The 9111-nt window shown below is 44.3% G+C and overlaps 1 long non-coding RNA gene across 1 annotated transcript in view; it reads right to left on the bottom strand.

The window, feature by feature from the left end:
- Positions 1-8978, bottom strand: part of LOC114484258 (uncharacterized) — a 38116-nt gene extending 29138 nt beyond the window's left edge. Inside the window, exons 1-2 of the long non-coding RNA XR_003676930.2 lie at positions 8891-8978; positions 508-674 (exon numbers count right to left, since the gene is read on the bottom strand). This is a non-coding gene — a long non-coding RNA (uncharacterized lncRNA). The remainder of the gene's footprint in view (positions 1-507; positions 675-8890) is intronic.
- Positions 8979-9111: the final 133 nt, after the last annotated feature.

The following is a 9111-nucleotide window of genomic DNA, read 5'->3' on the forward strand; positions in this document are numbered from 1 at the left end:
AGGTCCCTAGAGGAGTCAAATTCGCAGACAGAAAGTAGAGAAGTGGTTGGGAGAGGAAAGAATAGGGAGTTGTTGTTTAATGGGTACGGAGTTTCATTTTGGCTACATGAAAACTTTTGGCAACTGGATGCACAGTGCTGTCACTGTACTTGAAGCAGCTGGATTGTATAGTTAAAATGCTTTAAGAAGGTAAATTTTATGTTATGTGTATTTTGGCACAATTTTAAAAAACAATCAGCAATAATTACAATTCATTAATTTCATCCTTTTCCTTTAATAAAAATCTCCACATATTAATGTCAGATGGTCTTAAACCCATAAACATATTTTCCTGAGAGTTTTCCATCAAACCTCTCTAATCTGTAATCCTTGTCCATTTATATCAAATTCATTTATCTGAATTCAATTTAACACAGAGTAGACTCACTTGGATTAAAATAATAAGGTGTTTGATTTTTTTTTGACACAATATTTGTATTTTCTGACTTTAAAAAAAGTATTGCTTACCAGGAACTCTGTATGTATGTTTTCACCATAATCCATGTCCTTGGTTCTCTGATCACATAGAGAAAACACTGTGGTTCAGCGTCTGAGCTTCCAGAGCAGATCATCCACTTCGTAACTGGGAGACGCTGGGCAAGCTATTTAGGCTCTCTGTGCTTCAAATTCTTGATCTGTAAAATAACAAACATAGTTGTACCGACCTCTATGGTAATGTTGGATGATACGTATGGCACATTGTGGCTTTCCGATATTGCTCAACTTAAGTTACTGAACCTAAGAGTTACTGAAGCTCCTATTGAAGTTGTTATAGCAAATATGGGTCCTAAGACCCTCCCTCCCCTGTGGCTTCCTGGAGCGGTTCTACTGGAGCCTCACTCTCCCTTCTCTGCCTCAGCAGAAAGAGTGGAGACCTGCCGTTCTACAGCTTCTCCTCAACAAACTCGTCACTCCGTGGGCACCCAGGGCTCAGCTGCACTCCAGCAGAATCTTCTGCTACCGCTGCCTGACACATAATGAATGATCAAAAGATGTCTTCTGGGACTTCCCCAGCAGTCTAGTGGTTAAGACTATACGCTTCCAGTTCAGGGGGTACAGGTTCGATCCCTGGTCAGGGAACTAAGATCCTGCATGCTGCACAGCATGGCAAAAAGAAAAATAAAAATGTCTGCTGAGGGAGAGAATGAATGAATGAATCAATTAATCAATTTTCCAGCCTTGCTAAATGCTGCCAATAAGTTAAGGAAGCAGGTGACCATGGCAGATGAATGGCAGATAACTTCCTTTTAGGTCAATAATGTTAATAAACACTTTGTCTCAACTTCCTGTGATTGACAGCAACACTAACGGGTTAATTCCATCTGGGCTGGGTACCTGTGGAGTCTCTGTAAAGTACACAATGATATTCATGAAGGCCGCCAGCAATTTTTTTTTTTTTTTTTTGTGGTACGCGGGCCTCTCACTGTTGTGGCCTCTCCCATCACGGAGCACAGGCTCCGGACGCGCAGGCCCAGCGGCCACGGCTCACGGGCCCAGCCGCTCCGCGGCATGTGGGATCTTCCCGGATCGGGGCACGAACCCGTGTCCCCTGCATCGGCAGGCGGACTCTCAACCACTGCGCCACCAGGGAAGCCCCTGCCAGCAATTTTAATTGGGCTGAAAATGCTGGGTGGTATGGAATGTGCACCATATTTCTTTCCCATGAAATCCCACAGATGCTTAGAACGAAAAGAGTTATTCAAGATAATAATCATATTGTAATAAACAAAGCATTACAGTGGCCGGGTTGGCCTTGTGAATTTTCTACAATGAATGTGCTTACTTCAATTTAATTCAAATTGTTCAGCAGGATCAAAGACACTGTTGAAGAAGGAGAATCAATGGTCCTAATCGAATCAGCAGAGATCTAATAGCCCAGCTGAGAACCCAAGACACGGCATCATCAAGTGCAGCACTACCCAATGCGGGCTGGGCAGCCCAAAGCAGGCGCCTCAGAAACAGAAGATCCAAGGGGTCAAATGCAAGAGGCCGAACACATGACGCAATGTAAAATAAAACCAACAGGAGTCGATCATTTAAAGCAGCCATTATAACCTTCCTCCATGAGGTAAGTGTGAGCACTTCTAAAATGAAAATAAACTGTCAGCAGAAAAAGAGAAACTATAAGAAAGAGCCAAATGGAAATTTTAGAACTGAAAAATAGAATGTCTGAAAGAAACAAGGGGCCTCCCTGGTGGCGCAGTGGTTGAGAGTCCGCCTGCCGATGCAGGGGACGCGGGTTCGTGCCCCGGCCCGGGAAGATCCCACGTGCCGCGGAGCGGCTGGGCCCGTGAGCCGTGGCCGCTGAGCCTGCGCGTCCGGAGCCTGTGCTCCGCGATGGGAGAGGCCACAACAGTGAGAGGCCCGCGTACCACCAAAAAAAAAAAAAAAGAAAGAAAGAAACAAGGCACTTGGGAGGCTCAAGAGCAGAATGGAGATGACAGAAAAAAGTGCCCTGAACTTGAAGATGGATCCATAGGAATGATCCAATCTGAAGGACAGACAGAAAAAGGATTGAAACATAAACAGTCACAGGGACCTGTGGGACAACACCCATATCATTGGAGTCCCTAAGAAGAGGAGAAAGATGTGTGAGAGTCAAAATATTTGAAGAAATAATGACTAAAAACTCCTCAAATTTAGTGAAAGACATAAATTTAGAGATTCAAGAAGTTCAGTGAGCCCCAAACAAGGTAAACTCAAAAAAATAAATAAACCCATGCATATACACATCAAAATTAAACTGCTGGAAACCAAAGATAAAGTCTTGAAAGCAGCCATAGCAAAATGATACATTATGTGTAGGGGAATAATAATCAAATACCACAGATGCCAGAGAATACAAAGGGTTCCTTGTTAGAATTCATAAAAGTGGTGGACTGAAACCTTTAAAGTGCTGAAAGAAATACCAACACAGAATTCTATATGCAGTGAAAATATCCTTCAGGGGTGAAGGTAAAATAAGGGTATTCTCAGGTGAAGGAAAACAAAAGAATTCACTGCGGGTATGTTTGCTCTAAGAGAAATTGCTAAAGGAAGTTTCCGCTGGAGGAAAATGTTCCCAGAGGGAAACTTGGAACTTCAGGAATGAGGGAAACACAATAAAAATGATAAATATCTGGTTAAGTGGTATTTTTCTCTTTTTAAGTTCTCTAAAATATGTATGAAGGTTGAAAGCAACAATTTAACATTGTCTGGGAAGCTGTCAGTGTATGTAAATACGATACATGTGACACCGTAAGATAAAGGGGGAGGGTAAAGAGACCTATGTGGTTGCAAGCCTTCTAGGTTTTTCCTGAAGCTGTAAAAAAAAAAAATTAACTCTAAACTGTAAAGACTTAGACCTGTGTATTATAATCCCTAGAGCAACCACTAAAAAAAAACACAAAGGGATATAGCCAAAAAACTAACTGATATATTAAAATAGAATACTAAAAAAATACTCAAAGGAAGGCAGAAAGGGGGAACAGAAGAAGGAAAGCGGAGGAAACAAACAGAAAATCACAAAATGGTGGGACTAACTCAACCATATGGATAAACACATTACATCACACCATTTCAAAAACAAAGATGGTGAGATTGGATTTAAACCAAAGAAACCTATATACTGTCTACAAGGAACCTACTTTAAATATGATGATATATTGGACTGACCAAAAAGTTCATTCAGGTTTTTCGGTAACAGCTTATGGAAAAACCCGAACGAACTTTTTGGCCAAGCCAATACATACATTAAGAGTTTGGAAACAGATAAACCACATAAATCCCAATGAAAAGAAAGCAGTATTGTCTATATTAATATCAAATAAATTACACTTCATATCAAGGAAAATTATTTATCAGAGATAAAAAGGGACAATACATAATGATAGAACAGTCAATTCACCAAGAAGACATACAATCATCAATTTGTATGCACCTAACAACAGATCATGAAGCCGAAACTGATAGAACTGAATGGAGAAATAGGTAAATTCACAATTGTACTTGGAAACATCAACATCCCTCTCTCAGAAATCTACAAAACAAGTGGACAGAAAATCAGTAGGTGACATTTAGAGAATATCCATCGGACCATGACAGAATACCCATTCTTTTCCAAGGTACGTGGCAACTTCACCAAGATAGACCATAGGCTCTCAACGTATGGTTTGCTAAACAAACTTGAGCAAATCTAAAGGAACTGAATTCATACAAACTCTGTTCTTGGACTGTAATGGAATTAACCGCCAAGGCACATGTTCTTCACTGGCTCCCAGAGCTGCCTGCGTTGACCATCAGTTGCCTATGGAAGTAATTTGCTTGGTAATTCACCCTTTACTGGCTGCCTCTGCCCTCCTGTCTTACTTTCCTACCCCACACCCATGTTTCCTGGGATCATTTCCCAAACAAACTCCTTTCTTGGGGTCTGCTTCTAGGAGAACCCACGCTCTGACTGCTGCATAGACAGTTAATTCTTGTTATTCATGGAAGTTAGATTCTCCAAAGTCAACGTAGTTAGTGAATACTGAATTAGCGGATACTGACCCATGGCTCCTAGGAAAAACACAGGGCCAGGTTCCTGTGAGCCTCTGGTCACAACATTTTCATCAACTGGTCAACACAGAACCTTGTTTGATACGTATTTTTGTTTAAAGACATCTTATTTAATATATAGTGTTGATTCGTTAGGATCCAACTCATGCCAGCAGCACTGTAGCTCATGCCTGAATGACGTATTTTCCCCGTAAGGCATGTCCCAGCCTTCTTGCTCTTAGGGACACTGGACAGCACTTCAGCACTAGACTTGGGGACCAGAATCACCACCAGCACCACCACTCCCAACAACAAAAAACAGAAATGTGGAAAACAGTATACCAACAGACCACAGGAAGGACATTTATTTACAGTGTGGGCTAGGACAAGAAGGCAGAGGTCTCCTTGATCAGTCTCAGCTGGGGACACGCGTGTAGGGAGACTCAAGTCTGTACGTGTCTGCAAATAACAGAGGAAGCCCCGGGGGTACTGATTTTGAGGTTACGAATAAATTTTCACAAGTTAGGTGAATTCTCAAATACAGAATCTGAGAATAGTGAGGATTGACTGTGTCTTTTCAATCTTTTTTTAAAGTCTTAAAGTGGTGATTTATGAATAGAACTTTAAACTTTCTTATACAGAAAGGAGAGTCTGGGTCACCTTTGCCGGTCAGCAAGGATGCCCCCCGTTCCACCAAACAGGGATGATCTCTTTCAAAACCCTGGAACCAATGTATACTATATAACACTGTGCTGAAGACAGAGCTTATGATTTTTTGTGGCTCTTTTCAGCTGATTTTTTATTGTGGCCATTGTTCTTTTCTATGCATTTGGAGAGGTTATAAGCTAAGCTTTGGTGTAAACATGAAAAACTGGGAGGACTCTGGAAAAAAAATCTGCCATTTCTTACACAATAATATCTATCAGTTCCAATCATTTTCAGACGGGGATGCCTGAGGGAGATTTCTTTGCCAGTTGAAAAGTAATCCTAGAGCCCAAGGCTGGTTTAATGTTTGCACAAACAACCCCCCAAAAGTGGATAAAACCAGCCTTGGGTGAATGAACACATCACACAGGTGATGAGAGCTAAGAGAACTAAGGCAGGGGTAAAACAGTGAGTCAAATGTTTACTTCTGAAATGTCTTTCTTCTCTAAATCATAACTATTGGGAATAGGAAAGAACACTCAAAAGCATATAAGATTCCAGAAGACTACCATTAATATCTCTGACATGAACATACAAGGCTGTGTAGGAAGATGATACAAAGCCTAACTAGGAAAAAAAAAAAAGAGCATTAATTTGGGAAAGAAAGCATAATAACAGCATAGGTTTAACTGATCTCAAGCAATGTCATTGCAGGAAACAGTTGTGATACAGAAAACAGAACATGACTAACGATCTTTAACGACTAACGGAAGACATAACATATTCTCCCCCCAGAAATTTATAGAGTTCATAATACCATAGTTTCCTTGGTACCACTTTTTCCAGTTTGTTTTACTGCAGGAAGCTACCAATAGTCAAATTCTTTCTCCGTGAGCTACCCCTCACTGAAAAAGAAATATTTCAAAGCACAAAAACACTGATGTTAATTCCTTCTGACAACTTAATATAAAGGTAGCAATTTACTCACAACATATTATCAAACATGGAAAAATATGGCCGAGATAAGAACTTTTAACACACATTCACCGAGTATCTTGTGTCACGGAGTGTGTCAGGAGAAGGGCAAAATGGGGTTTACCATAAGGGTAGGAGACTTCCCCGGGTGTCCCTTGGGTGAGTAATAAGACAAATGACTCACCACACACATACCATAGTGACAGCTACTTTGAGAAAGAGAAGCCTGAGGAGATCACCGGAAGTCTCCTGTGAAGTCACAGGAGGAGGGGACACACCCAGTGGAGGGTCAGAGGAGACTTCCTAGATGAGACGGCGCGTGGCATGAGAGAACATGCAAACACCGAGAGTCAGAGAAACTGAGCATCCCAAGTTCACCGGAAACGAAAAGGTTCAAGTGTGGGGTTGGTGAGAGATAAACTGGGCAGTAGGCTAGGGCCAAGTCTTGAGGACCTTATAGGTCAGGCTAAGAAGGTTGGATTTGTTCGGAGGCGAAGGGGTCCCACTGTGAGATTTTCAGCCAAGGGGGGGATGATTAGGGGAGAATTATGAGCATCCTGTCAGGTTTTACAAGGTAGGGAGATCAGTCAGGAAGCAGGACGAGTGGATTGCAGGTGCAGCGCTGAGATCAGCAAAACCGGTCAGTGGCTGTTATAGTAACCCAGTAATCTAAGCAACAGTAACCCAAACATGATAAGCGCCTGAGGTAAGACAGTGGTAGGGAAAAAGGCGGGGGGAAATGAAAAAATACTTAGGAGGCAGGATCACCAGGACGTGGCAACCAACAGAAGTGATGTGTCAGTGAGACAGAGGGAGCCCGGGTGCTTCTGGCTCCCAGTTTGCACCGTTAACTAAACAACGATGTCAGAACGTCCCTCGTGACGGAGCACGACGGGCTTTTCACACATCGTTATAACAGCACTGATGGTTTAAAGATCGGAAATTAAAATAATACTATGACTGCAGGAGTGTCAAACATGGTAGATTCTACTCTGTAATGTTAAGAAGTAAACATTTAGCTCCAACACTGACCACAACACTGTGCCCCTAAGACTCATTACAGCAGGGGACAGCTCCTCCCGGGCACCTGCGGCCACGAGGCGGTGTCCGGGATTCTCTGCACGCAGAACAGGATCAACTCCCCTCCTAGGCAGACGCCTCCCCTGCCATCAATACTCTAAGATCTAACCAGATGGGACGTCCCCCTCCCAAAGCCTTCATAAGCACTGGGGGAACCTGCTCACCTTACAGGATGATTAGAGCTTTAGGTGAGGTCTTGGCTGGGCTTCCGCGTTTCTTAATCTCCTCTAGAGGCATTACACTCCGAGGACACAGTGGGAGTATATGGGGAGCAAATGACTGCACTAAGAACTGGATGACCAGACACACTGGTTTTCCCTTCAGTGGATCTCCACTGGCCTCGACAGAGAGGGCACTCTCCTGGGCGTGGATACAAGGGTCTTCACGCTCAGGTGGAACACTGCACAAACTCACAATGCTTCCCTTTTGCTGAGTACTGGTCTCCACCCGCAAGGCCGCAGCAACCACGTTTAAACGGCATGGCCTGGACTCCTGGGAACAGCTTAACAGACCAAAGGTGGACCCAAGGTGAACTCTCTGCCGGGAATGTCCGCCTTCTCCACCATCTCCCCTCACTCAAACACTGGCATAGAATGGGTCTTCAGTAAATGACAGCTAGTAGAGACGCACCTGATTTGTCCAATAGGGGAAAAAAAAGTTTTGCCCCAGAGGGTAAGGTCTTACTGCTCCGTAGGCCATCAGCCAGTTTGGTACCTAACCCTGCGGTCTACTCCAGCACTCAGTTTTACACTGACTCTATAAACCAGTGTTTCAAATTCTTTTTTATCATCCTGCTGGTTCCCTAACTAATGGGTTAGGTAACTCTTTGACGCATGCTCCTATATTTTTTAAGTGATACTTTGACAAAAACAGCAAATTTCCCATACCCCACTTTTCTGTGTAAAATATAGTAGGCATAAGCCTGAGAAGACTTCACTTGTCTTATGAAAAGTCTCACCATCCAAATATGCTTACCAAGTAAGGGATTTTTTTAAAATTAGTATTTCTATGAGCGGTGTTTCACCTTCCGGAGCCCAGTGAGTCTTCCAGTATCTCAGTTTCCTCTCAGGCGTTTCCATTACCTCCGAGGGCTACTTAAGTCAGCCTGAGAGAGGGTCTCAGCTCAGCCTACCAACCATCACCTTGTAACATCTGAAGAAAGGGCTCAGAATAAGTCCAAACTGTTCTACACGGCCTTCAGTCTTGCCCCCCCACCCACGATGAAGCACAAATAATAAAATTACTTGGGACTTTGACCACCTGCAAGTCTCCGGTCCTCGGGGAAGTCACCTAATTAATCTTCGCGGCCCTCACGTTACACATCAGCGAAACAGGGCGACAGCATTTTCCCTGCAGGGCTGCTCAGAGGATAACAATGAGCCTGGCTCGCTCTAGCTGGTCCGCAGGTGTCAACTCCCTTCATCTAAAAATCGGAATTTTTTCCTCCGGGACCTGGACGAGGCGAGAAAGGCCCTTCCAACTCTCAGGGTTTCTTCCCCATAAAAACAGTTTGTTAAATGCTCTGGCAGAACTCAAAAACACCCTCAGACAGTGATTGACCTGAAAAGCTGGGTTTAAAACTGTTCGACACAGAACGTCTGACACCCCCACTCTACCGGGTTTTCGAGCCGCTCACCTTGCGGAGCGAACACGTGCCTTTCATACGCCCTCGGCTGCCTCCCCGCCTCCGGCCTCTAACGCCGGGTCAGCCGGTGCTCCCGCCAGCCCCGCAGGGCCCTCGGGCACAGCCCGCGCCTCCCGCCCCCGCCCCGGCCCCGCCCCGGCCCCGCCCCGGCCGCTGACCCGACCCAACCTATCACTCCCGGCCCCACCCCCCGCGCGGGCCCCGCCCCCGGC

This window comes from Physeter macrocephalus, chromosome 18, assembly GCF_002837175.3.
Source record: "Physeter macrocephalus isolate SW-GA chromosome 18, ASM283717v5, whole genome shotgun sequence".
Taxonomy (NCBI): Eukaryota; Metazoa; Chordata; class Mammalia; order Artiodactyla; family Physeteridae; genus Physeter; species Physeter macrocephalus.